The sequence below is a fragment of the Papaver somniferum genome, chromosome 11, assembly GCF_003573695.1.
Source record: "Papaver somniferum cultivar HN1 chromosome 11, ASM357369v1, whole genome shotgun sequence".
NCBI lineage: Eukaryota > Viridiplantae > Streptophyta > Magnoliopsida > Ranunculales > Papaveraceae > Papaver > Papaver somniferum.
The window spans coordinates 70,431,510-70,449,157 of NC_039368.1; the positions used below are offsets into that span (position 1 = coordinate 70,431,510).

At 41.3% G+C, this 17,648-nt stretch overlaps 1 long non-coding RNA gene across 1 annotated transcript; it reads left to right on the forward strand.

Annotated features, from left to right (window-relative positions):
- Positions 1–15,285: 15,285 nt before the first annotated feature.
- LOC113321175 lies at positions 15,286–16,920 on the forward strand. Its single transcript, XR_003346528.1, has 2 exons — positions 15,286–15,775; positions 15,904–16,920. It is a non-coding gene; the product is annotated as an uncharacterized LOC113321175 (long non-coding RNA).
- Positions 16,921–17,648: the final 728 nt, after the last annotated feature.

Here is a 17,648-nt window from a genome sequence, read left to right on the forward strand (position 1 = left end):
GCTGATCTGCGACATGGAGATTTTTGATCCAAGAAAGGGCCCGCACGCCACAATCAACAAGGCTCACCACACTCCACTGCCAAAGTGGACGTCCATTGAAGAAAGCGATGGTCCTGCACCGCTTCACGGAGAAACCCGGTCTCACATCACCCCTTCGAACGAGAGACACGCCAGCCTCCACCCGCCAAACCGGAGTGCAGTTACACCATACCAAGCGAGGACGGGCTTTAATCATGGGTCATGATGAAAAAGGGAAAATTGTATATCAGCACCGCTGTTAGAAATTAACAGAAGAGACTACCGCACAGTCTCTCCACCCAATGGAACGCAAACGTAGTAACGAGTCGCAAGAGGAAGTACATGATGCACCACGACAGCTACAAGACGGGACCAACTCTACCATGGACGAACTTGAGGTTGTTAATGTCGGGAGTGAAGAATCTCCGCGACCCATCTCGATCAGCTCGACTCCGTGCGTAGACGAACGCGTAAAGCTGGTAGACCTTCTCAAGGAATATCAAGACTATTCGCATGGACATGCGAGGAAATGCATGGCTTGGACGAGAAGCTAGTCACTCATAATTTACACGTGATACCCGGGTCCAAACCGGTAAAGCAAAACCGGATGCAATTCCGGCACGATGTAGAAGAACAGATTAAGGTAGAGATTCAAAAGCTACTAGCGGCTGGTTTCATCAAACCGATTCACCACCCCACTTGGTTGGCCAACGTAGTTCTGGTAAAAAAGAAGAATGGCTAGATCAGGTGTTGTGTCGATTTTAGGAATTTGAACAAATGTTGCCCTAAAGATGACTTTCCGCTCCCCAACATTGACATGCTAGTAGACGCCACCAGTGGACATGGCATGTTCTCTTTCATGGATGGATACAGCGGCTACAACCAAATAAAGATGTACGAACACGACGCAAGTCAGACGATTTTTCGAACTCCTCTTGGAAACTTTTACTACACTGTGATGCCCTTCGGTTTGAAAAACACTGGCGCCACATACCAACGCGCCATGACCGCCATTTTTCATAATATGATGCATAAGCAAGTCGAAGATTATGTAGATGACATAGTGGTTAAGTCAAAAACTCGGGCAGCCCATGCAGGAATTCTGCGGCAGGTATTCGAAAGATGTCGCGAGTACAAACTGAAGATGAATCCATTGAAGTGTGCTTTTGGTGTCTCTTCGGGCAAGTTCCTAGGTTTCCAGGTGACTGCCGAGGGAATTAAAGTTGACCCAGTCGAAACACAAGCCATCCTCACGATGCCACCACCGCGAACCGTGAAAGAACTCCAGAGTTTCATGGGTAAAATAAACTACATTCGCCTCTTCATACCAGTATTGGCTCAACTTGTTGCTTCGTTTACCCCCTTACTGAAGAAAGGATCAAGCTTCGTCTGGACCACACTACAACAGGAAGCGTTCCGGAAGATTCAGCAAACATTATCTTCCCCATCCATCATGAAATCTCCAATACAAGGAAGACCGCTACACCTCTACACTGCCTTTAGTGACACTGCTGTCAGAGCTCTCCTCGCCCAAGAAGATGACAAAGGGATTGAGCATCCCATCTACTACTTCAGTCGGACTTTAAGAGATGCCGAGCTCAGATATCCCAAAGCAGAAAAGGCGTGCTTAGCTTTGATCTACTCCATCTATAAATTCAGGCATTACCTGCTTTCCAATAAAGTGGTGCTTATATCTAAGTCCGATCCTGTGAAGCTCCTCCTCTCAAAACCGGCCCTAATAGGAAGACCGGCCAAATGGCTCCTACAAATGTCAGAGTTCGACATAACATGCCTTTTCCCGAGAGACGTCAAAGGGTAACCAGTTGCGGATTTTCTGGCGGCGTTTCCGGGAGAGAATACCATGACGCTACACGAGGACCTCCCTGGAGACTTTCATGAAATCTCTTACATCCAAGAAGAAACGTGGCTACTATTCTTCGACGGCTCCGCTAATCCTAACAAAGGTACTGGAGGAGCAGGTGTGGTTCTAGTATCACCGGCCGGTGAAGTATTCTCGCACTCTTTCAAGCTAGACTTCCCCTGCACTAACAATTCAGCAGAATATGAAGCCTTTCTCATCGGACTGTCCTTGGCTAAACGAGCTGGAGCCACACGTCTGGAAATAAGAGGGGATTCTAAATTACATGTCAACCAAGTGAACGGATTATACGCACTGAAGGAAGTAACCTTGGCCCCATACAGAGACGAGGCACAAAAACTGCTAAACTACTTCGCCGACGCGACCATAACGTATATTAGGCGCAGCGGCAACCAACACGCTGATTTATTATCCACGCTAGCATCAAAAATGCAATTTAAAAGTTTTGAGGAACCCCTGACGTTGAAGAGACGAACCGTGGCTTCAACATGGCTTTCACAACCCGAAGAGGATGAAGCTGTCGACTGGAGAACACCAATTATCCAAGATCTTAACACCTCGGTTTTTCAGGGAAAGGTCAGTCTAAAAACCTTACAAAATTTCTTCATGATCCGAGGGGTTCTATATCATCGAAATCCAGACGGTTCCTTGTCAAGATATCTTGGAGAGGGAGAAGCACAACAACAACTTAACCGCGTCCATGATGAAATCTGCGGGCAAACATTAGTAGTAACACTCTATCACCGTTTGCAACGCCTCGGATACTACTGGCCAGAGATGGAGGGTCAATCTCGGTTACTTCAAAGAACCTGTTCCAACTGTCAAGCGCCACCATATCAATTAGAAGTTTTCAATATTGGTCACGATGGGGATTGGAAGGAGCCATATATTAGTTACCTTTGCGACATCATACTCCACACCAATAAGAAGGATGCAGCTAAAATAAAACAAAGGTCCGAGAGATTCGTATTCCACGAAGGAATCTTATATCGTAAGAGCTTTGGAGGAAGTTTGCTACGATGTTTGAACGAAACAGAAATCCCAATCATGCTGAAAGAGATGCACGAAGGCGAACACCAAGGAAAATGGAAATTGTTTCTTCAGATACACGAGAAATACTACTGGCCAACCATAGAGGATGATGCATCATTTTTCGTCCAGAGATGCAAAAAATGCCAAATTCACGGAAACCTTATCCATGTACAGTCGACTCCCCTGCATTCGATAAGCAGTCTGTGGCCCTTTCACAGCTGAGGACTCGATATCATTGGAAAGATCAATCTGCCGTCCTCAAAGCATCACGATTACATAATAACAGCAACCGAATATTTCACCAAATGGGTCGAAGCCATACCTTCACGAGGGACGAATGGAACCACAATTGCGGCATTCATTAAGGAATACATTATCTGCCGATTTGGCGTGCCTAAACATATCATCACCGACAACGGAACTCCTTTCGCAAACAAGCAAGTACGGGAGTTACTCGAAGAATACATAATTAAGAAAGTCTTCTCCACCGTGTACTACCCCCAAGGGAACGGACAGGATAAAAGCACCAACAAAACTCTGATCCGAATCCTCAGTCGGAAAATGCATGATAATCCTCGGACATGGCATGAGCAATTTCCAATGGCGCTCTGGGCGTACCGGACATCACCAAGAAGTTCCACCGGGTCCTCTCCCTACTCCCTTACTTATGGCGCAGACGCCATCCTCCCAACAGAAGTTAAAATCCCATCGGCTAGGATTGTCGAAGCAAGCGGAGTTCGAAGGAATGAAGCTGAAGCATTGAGCGCCAGAGTCTCAGAATTGGACACTGTAGATTCCAGAAGATCCAAGGCGTAAGAACACGCACAAGCATACATAAATAGGGTTTCCAAAGCATATAAAAAAACCGTGAAGCCTCGGGTTTTTCAAGTGGGAGATTTGGTACTGAAGACTGCCAAACACATTCAGCAAGAAGCGTCTGCACCAAAATTCTCCGCAAAGTGGGAAGGGCCTTATATAGTCAGCGTACAACAGTGGGTACTACAAGGTCATTAAAGAAGACGGAGGAAAACTGAAAGCAGTCATCAACGTAAAGTGGCTTAAGGCATACTACGCCTGACCACCACCTCGCGCCCCGCCGTATCACAAACACGGATAGCCAGGCATCTTTCCACTTTTCTTCCACATCTCAAATATCAAGTTTCTTTTCCTTTTTTTGATTGAAGTAAATCAATAAAATTCTCTTATTCTTTCAAAAAAAAAAGAGAGAGCAAAAACATGCTTAAACCCAGAAAGAAACCAAACATCTCACAACCACATAACTTAGAAAAGCCCATCCAACAGATTGTAATCCCTCTAAAGCATCATCTTTAACCGGCTTTGATACCTTTCAGTCCTACTCTTCAATTTCCGGATTGACTCTTCCACCTTCTGTGACTCCATGGCCAGAGTTTTCTCCTTTTCCAGAATAACTTTCGTAGCAAGGACCACGCCAGCAAGAATACCGGCTCTGTCGACTTTAACAATATCAAGACGATGTCGCAACCAACTAACGTTGAACTTCAGAGATTCACAGGTAGACACCATGTTCTCCCACTTTTGAATAGTTGATTCCGCGACAGCACGGATAGACATACTCACCATTTCGGCGACCATCGGGAAGAGACAATTTACTATGGAAACTAAAGCGGATGAACAATATTGCACCACGCTCCTGGTGGCGATGTGGCCATATATTCTCAATATCTTTGTGTAAAGAGTCACGAATTCTTTCCGCACCAGAAACCCATCGACGTTCCGGTTGTTAGAGGAAAGACACCTCATGCGGGTTCCGAACGACAAACCTGCATTGGGATACTCATGACAAGAAATTTCTAAGTCGGCGTTCTCCAGATCTGCAACAGCTGGTGGGATCGGTCTTGAAGGAAAATGGGTAACCAAATCATCTTCATCAATGATGGTAACGCACGCTCCGACAGGATATCTCTACACAGAAGAAAACTTTTGTCATTCATCGGAAAACAATGAAACACCTGTTGATCAATAAAAACATACCGGTATAATCTTCTTGACTCGAATGACCTGGATGGGGGAATTGTTGCAAGAGTCAGGCCTCACGCGTTTGACTGGAGAATCTATCTGGCTCGAGGATGATTCACTTATGATCGAAATGATGAAGAGAGGTGGACTCAACAAGAGGAAATCTTTGTTGTAAAACTGGGAAGACGATGCAACTTCACCGGCATAAATACTGTGGAAACCCTAAAGGAAGAAAGAGAAACACAGACTGAATAAGCGGAACGTGATTACATCACGACCGGGAAATCATCCTCAAACGAAACCCCTCATCAAAAACTCTAATGAAAGCCAAACGAGACAGGATAGCGTGATACTTTGACATTTGAATGAGGAAAGGACTTCCTATTCGATTCAAGTAAGGAAAAGAGGCAATCGGGCCCGCAAGGACAAATCACCACCATGCCAAGCCATCCGTGCATGCTTTGCCTCACCAAACCGTGTCATGCCTTGCACCACCTTCCGTGCATGCTTTGCCTCACCAAACCGTGTCATGTCTTGCACCACCGTCCGCGCCATGCTTTCCTCGCCAAACCGTGTCATACCTTACGTCGTCTTGCAGCGCCGTGACTTGCCGCGCCAACACCAACAAACTCGCCAAGCCAGCATCACGATGTTACCTAACCCAGCCAAGGTGATGCATGACCAGACTAATCCGACGATTTTCATCTCACCACTCCACGGTCTGCACCACCAGTACAATTTATGCAAGGCCGCCAACACGGGAAGCACAACTTTATTTACCTCTCGAAAAAGGTTAGTCGGACCTTCCTGACTATCTTTTGACGACTTGTTGTTTCGATTTTTGTCCTAGCATGTCACCATCTTATGCTTACCTCGCAACGATGCTCCCGTTCCGAGCTAAGCAGGGGACATAATGTTGATAGTGGTTTTTAGCTTAGGTTTAAAATCGTAAAACCGCACATCTGACATGACGTCACTATGACCATTAGCACATTTATTGAATCGATCAACATGCCTACGTAAGAATTACCAGGGTACCTTTTTTTGTGTCATGTTCCACGACAGAACCCTTAACATTGACCGACGTCATCTATGCCAAACCTGAATTCTCATGCTACCGCGCCAAGGCATGCCAACCATGTAAGCTGCACCACTGAGCCAATGGAAAACCATGCCAGCCACATCTCCGCGCCAAGGCATGCCAACCATGCCAGCCGCACCACTGTGCCAATGGAAAACCATGCCAGCCACATCTTCGCGCCAAAGCATGCCAACCATGCCATCCGCACCACTGTGCCAATGGCAAACCATGCCAGCCACATCTCCGCGCCAAGGCATGCCAACCATGCCTGCCGCACCACTGTGCCAATGGCAAACCATGTCAGCCACGTCTACCGCGCCAAGGCATGCCAACCATGCTAGCCGCACCATGCGCCAATGGCATCCCAAACCCTTGGCCCTAACCATGCTAGCCGCACCATGCGCCAATGGCATGCCAAACCCTTGGCCCCACCATGCCAAGCCAACCGCGCCTTGCCTTGACCCCAACCATGCTAGCCGCACCATGCGCCAATGGCATGCCAAACCATTGGCCCCACCATGCCAAGCCAACCGCACCTTGCCTTGGCCCCACCATGCCAAGCCGTCTGTGCCAAACCCTTGGCCCCACTATGCCAAGCCATCCGCGCCATTGGCCTTGGCCCCACCATGTCGGCCTTCACTATGCGGCTACCAAAACGAAGGCGTGCGACGATCAACGACCACCCTTCCATCCTAGATGCAAATCCTAGTCGTCCAAGGTCGCCAAATGACGCATGGTAACCTTTGGCCCAAAATCCTAGTTTTGGCCACGCTAAACCGCTCCAAGGCATGGCATGCCAACCACCTTGTCGCGCCATACCATACCGGCCTTCCCCATGCGGCTACCAAAACGAAGGCGTGCAACGATCAACGACCACCCTTCCATCCTAGATGAAAATCCTAGCCATCCAAGGTCGCCAAACAACGCATGGTAACCTTTGGACAAAAACCCTAGTTTTGGCCACGCCAAACCGCGCCAAGGAATTCCATGCCACATGTGTCAATAGCATGCTAACCACCTTGCCGCGCCATACCATGCCGACCTTCCTTATGCGGCTACCAAAACGAAAGCGTGCGACGATCAACGACCACCCTTCCATCGTAGATGCAAATCCTAGCCGTCCAAGGTCACCAAACAACGCATGGTAACCTTTGGCCACGCCAAGGCATGCCATGCCACATGTTCCAATGGCATGCCAACCACCTTGTTGCGTCATACCATGCCGGCCTTCCCCATGCGGCTACCAAAACGAAGGCGTGCGACGATCAATGGCCACCCTTCCATCCTAGATGCAAATCCTAGCCGTCCAAGGTCGCCAAACAACGCATGGTAACCTTTGGCCCAAAACCCTAGTTTTGGCCACGCCAAACCGCGTCAAGGCATGCCATGCCACATGGGCCAATGGCATGCCAACCACCTTGCCGCGCCATGCCATGCCGGCCTTCCCTATGCGGCTACCAAAACGAAGGCGTGCTACGATCAACGGCCACCCTTCCATCCTAGATGCAAATCCTAGCCGTTCAAGGTCGCCAAACAATGCATGGTAACCTTTGGCCCAAAACCCTAGTTTTGGCCACGCCAAACCGCGCCAAGGCATGCCATGCCACATGTGCTAATGGCTTGACAACCACCTTGCCATGCCATACCATGCCGGCCTTCCCCATGCGTCTACGAAAACGAAATCGTGTGACGATCAACGGCCACCCATCCATCCTAGATGCAAATCCTAGTCGTCCAAGGTCGCCAAACAACGCATGGTAACCTTTGGCCCAAAAACCTAGTTTTGGACACGCCAAACTGCGCCAAGGCATGCCATGCCACATGTGGCAATGGCATGCCAACCACCTTGCCGCGCCATACCATGCCAGCCTTCCCTATGCGGCTACCAAAACGAAGGCCAACATCAATCAACGACCACTTTTTCATCTAAGATGCAGATCTTAGCCGTCCAAGGTTAACAGCTAACGCATGACAGCCTTTGGCCCTAGTTTGGTCGCGCCTAAAAAAAGCCAAAACCCTAACTTTTGGCCGCGCCTAAACTGGGCCATATTAAAGCCATACTGATCATACTTTCATGCCACTATCTACCAAACGAAAGGTTGCAATAATCAACGGCTACCTTCCTCTTAAGATGCAAAATCTCGACCGTTGAAGGACACCACCGAGCCGGCAAGTCTCACAAGCTCAATTTGCCAGACAACAACAACATGCTACATGTTTTCCACGAAAACACTCGAAGACATCAACACATGTCACAAACTGGGGGATGCTCATTGAGTATTGGTTTGGCGGTTTAGAGCGTGCGGCGTACACGACGCTCATTATAAGAAAGTGTCATAAGGATGAGGCGGTTAGTAAATACAGAGAGTAATGGTGAAATGCTTTCTTTTATGGAACATCAATTCCAAGCGTTACCGGTTACCACCTCCTCCCATTTACTCACCCGTTTTTCCATTTCTTAATGAGACCAGAGTATGTTTCACTTCGACTTGTATAAATAGGCATTACCTATTTCCACCGAACAACAAGTTCAGGTCAGGAGGATACAACACTCAGAAAACATTTGCTAGCTTTCCATATGTTAGCTTCCCACTTTCTGATACAAGTCGTGAAACAACTACTCTTCCAGAATCAACTATTCTGGTCTCAACACTTTCTTCGCTTCCCTCCCCAAAACCAACCCTTCTCCTTCACTTTGTGACCGAAGCAAGTCTAGATCGACCATTTCTTGGTTTAAGCCGGATTTGCACAGATTGATCTCTCGAATCTAAAGTACTCCCTTGCAGTACATTGTTTAGGGTTTAAATTCGTTTCCCACCCACACACCCGAAATTACCAACATCAGCAGAAACCGTTTTCACCCTCAAACAGCAACATAACAAAGTATACGAGATAAAAATATATCGAAGCTAGGCAGAGCATCGGTTAACAATGAAGCTTTAACGGCTCATCCAAGACTGTACAATAAGGTAAGTGCGTAGATGTGTTGTTTCACATATATATCAGTCATAGTGTTAAGAATGAGACAAGATGAATGGAATTGTACAGATCGTAGTTGAAAACTCACGGTGATGAATTTTCCAGTGTTTTGGCCATTAGCGCAATAGTATTTTTTGTCTAGAGAACCTTGCACTACTCCTGATGGACCCAACTTATCTTTATAAACTAGGGGCGAAGGGGGAGACTTGTTATCTATAGGTACATTTTGAACTGGGGGGTCTGAGCAGCAGCAGCAGTTGAAGTAGCAGCAAGTGCAACATGTGCAAATGGTTTTGATTCCCTAGGACCAGCAAAGAGATATCCTAAAGAACTTTGACCTCCTCCATAACTGACTCCACGACCCATTTATCTAAAACACCAACAAGATTGGTTTCGTCGACATAAAATCTAGAAAAAAAATCACATATTAGATGAAACAAAAATTTCATTCAAACCTCAGCAACATAATTAGTTACAGCTAGAATTCAAACCACACAACTACCTAAACATCATCACAAGTAATTCAGTTTCATAACATTCTGTAAAGCACCCACCAAAAAAATTTTGTAACTCAATTTTTTTCCGCTTCAGACTTAACCTAAACACAAATACCACTTCTTTTATTCAAAGAACATAATCTCCATCACAACTAGCATTGTAAATCCTAATCCACAAATATCAAACACAACAACAATTCAAACTCATAAACAAAATTCAATTTAAGTAAGGATAAGATTAGATGGAACCAATTTTGGTTTCATAAGTCTGCAAGAAAAATTATAAACCATGATTCATTTTGTTTGAGGACACCAATAGCAATAACCTGTGTTGGCCTATAAAAACAATAACTTGAAACTCGCACAAATATTGTAAGGCATGGACACACAGAGGTCTCAATATTCAGAACAGGGTCATTCAATTCATTCATTACAGCCAAATCCCAAAGGTAAGTCATACAGGCAAAAGAAGGTAAAACTACCATGGTAATTCATTGTACTGCGGGTACGTAAGACTCTAACTTGTTAAGTTACATTGTTGTTGTTGAGATCATATCATCTTAATTAACGAAGAATAAAGAAAATCAATGATAAAAGCAACAAGCAGGGAAACATAAACTTGAATGAACCAAAAGGATGATACTAGTCCGAAGAGATTAAAAACATAGACCACACCACCTACAACATTGATAAAAAAATTTAAGTAAGGATAAGATTACCTTGCATCAAATTCCTAAAACGAGGTAGATGATTCTGGCTTCCTTGATTTGTCCACTACAACCAGCTCGACACAGATAACAACTCCATCACTTCCTTATAACATAATCAAACAATAATTCCATCAGCAGCTTCAAACAATTAACTTTATCTTGAACTTTTGAATCATAGATTCAAAAAATACATTATTATATCACCAAAAAATTGGTTTTGTCGATAAAAATTAGATGAAAACATTTATAGTTTCATCTTATTTATGATGAAACCAATTTTGGTTTTATCGTATTTATTAAGTTTCTGTTGGACTTGATCCTGGCTAAATTTTGATTCGTGCAAATGTCTATTCAACTGCAAGAAAACTTACAAGAGGTATTATACATGTCCATTGATATAAAGACTTCATTGAAATGTCATGATTGACATGGCATGCCTAAAATGTGGGGTATGTTTCGAAATCTGATCACTGGAGTACACAAACTCTATTGAAGTTTAGACCATCCTAAAATTGATTATCCTAAAATTGATCTATTGAAGTCTAGACCATCCTAAAGTGCACAAACTCTGTAGATAAATCTGATCTTACGTTGACAGGAAATTTCATAGTTCAGATAATCAAATGTTTTGATATTGTTATAAGGATGATATGGAGTACATTTTAATTTCAGTAGCATGGACTTGAAATGGAAACCGTTTATCAAATAGACTGAAGATATTTTAACATCAATTTTCGGGGATAGAGATGTATCAATTTCTGAGTTAATATTCCTTATAACTAAAACATGAATCATGTAATAAGTTTAAGATTCATTAATGATCAATTTTTTTCATGGATATAAAAACAAGAACATCAAAACTAGTGATACCTTCTTGAAGCCAAAAGATTCCGACCATGCTCAGTTAACTTCAATAACTGAAGATAAGGCATTTTTCTTAGATGGCTCTTTTCCAACAAGGAGATGTCAGCTGATGGAAAAGACTATCTTTGCGAATTAAGGAAGCAGAAACTTTGAAATACTAAAATATAACCTTGTAATGTCATTCTTCCGGTATAACCTACAACATAATGATAGGAATTATTAGTGGTTTGAATGCATTAGAACAACAACTGCAACAAAGGTGATTTCATCTCCATTATCCCCTCCTTTGTATGTTTTTTCACTGCGTTTGCTACAAATTCATGGTCCTTGTCTCGTATAACTATTTGAAGCAAATAGAAACAAGAGAGAATTTAACTACATCATAAAGCTAACTAGCAGAAGAATTTTTATTATTCTCGCTAAAAAAAATATAAAGGCACTTTGGCGTGATTCTTATGTCCAAAGGATGTCAAAATGAAAATATGTATGTTCACAAAAAAACATGAATATCACCTCCATCAATAAAACTCATATGGTCATCGACCATATATATTAACAATGATGTTTCAGCATGATGAACACCTGGAAATAATAGGTTCATTGAAACCTTTCGACGTGACTTACCACAGTAATACTAAAGTCGTCTCAACAGTGAGCATACTACAACAAAAATATAACAAAATTAGATGAAACCAAAATCGGTTTCACCAAATTTAGATGAAACCGAAATTGGTTTCATCATAGATTTACTCTCAACTATTTTAATTTCCTTTTCCAACACTTTCTGGGTTCAAATTTTTTTATAAGAACTATTGTGATGGTGTGTACATTTTCATCCTAGGCCAATAAAATTTTCACTCAAGAGTAAATTCAGATTAAAAAAGAAAATTATTTATCACCAACAACGTTGGTTTCACCGGTAAAAATTCAAAAAATATATAAAAAAAATTAGATGAAACCAAAACTAGTTTCAGCCTAAAACAATCCATATCACAAACAAAAATTAGTTTTACCAATTAATACGCAGCCACAACACTGCCACCACCACCGCCATAGCCACCAGCAAAGCCACCATCACAATAACATTGGTTTTGTCGACGAAAACTTGAAAAAATAAAAGATGAACCAAAACCTGTTCCATCAGAAAACTATAGTAAAATTTAGATGTTATACCAAATTAGGGGCAGAATCTAAGGTGGATTATCCTCGGTTGTAGCATCACCTTTCTTTTACAAGGCAACAACCTTGGTTATTCAGTTCAGCCAATTAATTAGACACCAAAAAAATTTAATTTCCTAGCTTTGGATTTAGAAACCCAATTTTAACTAAAAAGAGCAAGCAAAAGTTTCGGTTCAAGAAAAATAGATTGAAAATATATACTGATCAAGTAGTATAAGAATAAATTAACGAGATATTAAAGAATTGAAGATACGGGACAATAAAAAACCACGATGCAGTAAAGGACGAGATTTCAACAACAAAAATTAGGAAGTAAAAGGTAACCATTATGCCACAATAAATGATTTTTTCTTTAGGAAAATCAAACCCAATCCTCTACAGTAGTACCACCAACAAAAAATTACATCAAAAAGACTTATTAGTAGGGAAATGACAAGCAAAGATGGATCCATCAACATCCTTAGAAGCATCCACGACAATCATTTAAGGTTAGTTTGTTATCTTACATATCAACAGAAATGTAATTCAAAACCCTAGAATAGTAATTATAAAATTTCATTTCATCAAAATCAAATTCAACTTCTTAGTTTAAAATAACGGAATTCAGTACCAAACTTAAGTATCCAAAAATGATTCAAACCCATATCCAACAAATCATAAATCAATTTTCACGAAAGAAAAAAAATAGAAATATCACAAAAAATCATAAATATGTCTAATAGACTAACCTTAGGAGATTGGGATTCAAGCATATTCTTCAACGTTTCAAGAATCATCGTAGTGAAAGTTGATGAGTAAACCCTAATATAATTGGGTTTTTAGAGAAAAATGGTGGACGAGAGTATTTTGAACGAAGGGGAGTGGGTTTACCAAATTGAAGAATTGATGCAGTAATTGCTACTCACAGGCACCACGATCCATAATTTTTTGAATTGTTGTTGTTTTACTAATGGTCACCAGTTCATCATCCAGTATCTTTTATTTTCATCTTCTATTTCAAGCGATTTAAAACCCTAGATTCTACGAAACAACCAAAATGAAGAAGAAAAGAGAATTAGACGTTGTTGGTGAAGGACCAATAAATGGTTGTGGTTTTGGTGGTGGTGCGGGAGAAGGCGATGAGGAGACGCTGTGGTGGTGGTGTAACAGAGATTGAGAGAGACGATGAGTCTTCTCATACGAGGAAAATGAAAAGAAAGGAGGGAAGAAAAAGAAGAAGAAAGGTCAAAGGGTATGTTTGGCTTTTTTTTTTAAGTAATAAAAACTAAATTTACTCATTATTATTTTATCTGGGCTTTTTATGTCACTTTTTAATTAAACGGTTTTCATTTATTAAAAATAATATGGCTGGATTTTTTGTACCACAAGTTTGGTCATCTTGGTGTTTTATGACTAGTTTTGTATATTTAATGCCCATACGATTAGGAATTCCGTCCGGATCCACCATATGGTCAATTGTCATTGAAACAGTCAAAGAAAATTTGGCGTCATTACGTAACTGCCCTTCTCAATCAAGGCTGAATTGGGAGCCCTGGAAAAATAATTGGGGACCCCTAGCTACAGGACAAAAAAGGTCATGAAATAGTAATTGGGAGTTATCCCTTATCCCCAACTTTTTTAAATGGCTAAACTACCCCAAATCATTAGTGGTAATTAAGTTAATTAATTATTAATTAGTTTAATTAGATTAAAATCAGATTTAGGGATAAAATTTTGATAAAAGAAAAATTGTGTTTTTGTGTTGTGGAGAGGAAGAAGTTGAGTTTTTGGGGGATTCCAGTAGAGGAATCATATTGCTCAAATTGAAGGAACCAATACTCAAAATGAAGAACCCGAAGCTCAAAACAATCAGGTAAACTTCCTACACTCTTCAAATTGTATGAATGACGCCCCAAGTGGTCGATTCATGTACACTATGCAACTACTCAGAGTGAGGGTCGTTAAGTCGAGAGGGTAATAAACGAACGACTCTAAGGAGTCGTCAATTACTTGACACAACCTTTGACGACTCAAACCTGCAACTTTTGCAGGTTATGAAAAATCGTCAACCAAGTGTGATATAATTGACGACTCCAGCTAGTTAGGTCATATAGAGTCGTTAACTTAATATGTTTAGAACCCAACGACTCTAAAACTTTTTACTCTCTGAAGATGTTATTCTTAGGGTCGTTAATTAGGCACTCCTATATACTGACGACCCTAGCGAGCCATTTCATTGATCAAGGGTCGGCAGGCAAAATTTATAAAACCAAACGACCTTTCAACATCGTTAACGACTTCAAAAATTTGATATGACGACCCTTCAACATAGTTAACGACTACAACCATTTGACATGACGACCCTTCCTATTTTTGAACACGGAACAAGTTTTGTATCATATAAAGTCGTTAGTTTCATAAAGGGGTCGTCAAACAAAGAATCGTTAATGTTTTAGAAATATATTGACGACCCTGTCACTATTTGGGACAGAGAGGTGGTTCTGCATAAAACATAGTCGTTCGTATTTAAAAAGGGTCGTCGAGAAGAATCGTTAACGATTTAGAAATCCCTAGACGAGACTATTGTAGGGCAGAAAACCAGGTTTAGGGTCGTTATCTACTACACCCTAATAGTTAACGATTTTTCATCAATTCAACATGCATATCAAAAATCGTTAAGCAATAAAAGCGGTGGTTAACGACCCTGGAACTATAACTGCAATTTTGCAGTTGAAAACCTAATTTTTCAATCAACAAATCAAATTAAAACGCAAACCCAACTTAGATTAAGGGGTTTTAGTTCATTTACGACGATGAATTGGTGAGAATTTTTTTTTCTCAGAAATCATTAATGGAGTGGGAGACAGTGAGAGAGAGGGCGCAGAGAAGAAGAAGAATGGGAGGAGAAGAGTAAAATAGTTATTTCACCATCATTTTGAAAACCGCATATATCTTTTGGTGTGGGTATAAAATGTGTCCTGACCTCCGATTAGCTTCCGTGGCCCCAATTCAGCCTTGCTTCTCAGTCCCAAATCGGTTTAAACACTACCAGTACTTCCTTAGGTTTGATTGCGAACCCATAATCCCTAGTTGTTTCTCTATTCTATTGTATATAGTTGGACAAACGAATTAATCGAAGGATTGATTAGGTAGATGAATTGATTGAATAGAAAATGTAGGAAGAAGACAGGGAAGAAAACAGGTAGCGTGTTGACCTTGTGGATCAGTGGAGGAGATGGATAAGTATTAAGATGTTGTGATAGACTAGTAAAGATGGGTTAGTATCTAATTCGGATATGGAGTGGAGATTACTTCAGATTTGGATAGAGTATCATCAGAAAATCAACTAAAAACTCATGTTTCATGCCATGAAAACAACCACCAAGTGATGTTTTTGTTGTCGACTGCGTGATGATTGATTATGATTTTAGTTCATTTGTGTCGGCTTACAATTGATGGGTAGTTATTGGATTCGAATTTTCAGGTAAGAAGAGGCTATAAATTGAGGCGCAAGCACCAACAGTTGGCACCTCTTCATCACCAGGAACACGGCCGTAAGGTATTTGACAGAGTTCCCAAACCAATTCTCTTTGATTATTAGGTTTCTACTTACTTATATGGTATCTTTTTTTTCTTTTCTTTTTTTGATAAACTTCTTATATGGTATCAACTATGGTTATTAAGCAGTCCACCAACTATGGTGATTCAGCAGTCCACCAAGTAACCATCACCGGGACATAAAACGATGAGCTCACACTCACTGCAAACAACCCCACAAAATCAATTACTCATAACAGTGAGATTGTTTTTTTTTTTCATAGATTGGGGATGCTCTTAAAGTGAATGAGAAGTGATATTGTTGTGGATAATGAGATGAATAGAAAAAATTAAAAGTTTGTGTAGGTTTATAATCGATGGGTAGTTATCAGATTCCAGTTTGCAGGTAAGAAGAAGCTATAAATTGAGGTGCAAACCCCAACCGTTACACCTCTTCATCACCAGAAACTAGCTCGGAAGATAGTCGACAAAATTCCCAAACCAGTTCTCTCTGTTTACCAACTTCTACTCCAACCTTCTGCAGCGTGTAGTACCAGTAACTCTTAGCAAGTAACAAGACTTGAACCTGTTTGCATCAGAAGCTTGGGATTGAAAGGTTTAGTGGTGCAATATGTTAGGATTTTATTAAAAAACATTATGGAAGAAAGATGCATATGAGTTTGATTTAGCTTCTGACTCGCAACTTAATTTAGTAACGACACAAAACTGACTCAGTATCCCAACTAGGTCCTGGTTCTAGACGATTGATCAGGGGTTAAAATGTCTTTTCCAGTAGCAAAATGACTGCCACCTAAGTACTAACGGCAGTTAGCCGTTTTTTCAAAAAAACGGAACGGAAAAAGTCAATTCATGGGAATTAAATATCGGTTCGCGAGTTATAACCCCAAAGGTGTTACTATCCATCCACAAAAAATCCGCAGAAAAAAAGAGATTCACAAAAACCTCAAAAAACAAAATTTTGATGAAACCTCATAGAATTTGACGAAATCAAATTTGAAATTTGGGATTTTTGTGTCAATTTTTTAAAATTTGGGGTTTTTGTATCAATTTAGTTTAGGATGAGTTTTAATGAATTCCAACATTTGAGTGAGGTTTTTGTACCACAAGTTTGGTCACCTTGGATTTTTATGACAAGTTTTGATTAAATATACTATGAAAAATGTGGACGTTTTATTAAATGCATTTTTCCACATGGGCATTTTAGTAAAAAGCTCGCACATGTTCCCTATCTTTTCTCCATTTATTTGATGCATCCAGACGATGCGCCCCTCGCATAGCAAATCAAAAATGCATCGCACTAGACGGGATGAAGGCCCGTGCACACGAAACCAAAAATATAGTTAAAATAAAAAAAATACCCAGTACGTAGCACGAGCACAAACTTAGTACGATCAAAATTTATGAATTGTTTTATCATTCCTATCCAAACGATTGGCGGAACTACTTTAATAGGGGCAATATTATCATTTAGAACGGATTTATTAGCGTCAAATGAAACAACAACAACCGTTTGTAATTAAGATGAACAGTTGTGACTGAAACAACAGACGACGCCAACTGTAAAGACACATCTCTTTGTAGGAGACACTTCAACACCAAAAGACACCTGAAAACCCAATAAATAACAGTTTAGACTAGTAATCCTACTATCACCACCACCCATCTCATTTTCATTCGCTCCTCGATCAATTTATATTTCTGTTTATCGTTTCTCAAATAATTATGGCATCTCCCGGTTCCAGTTCCAATGATGAGATTCGCTCCTCAATCAATTTACATTTCTGTTTATCGTTTCTCAAATAATTATGGCATCTCCCGGTTCCGGTTCCAGTTCCAATGATGAGATGACGATAGATGAATTGGGATCTATTCAC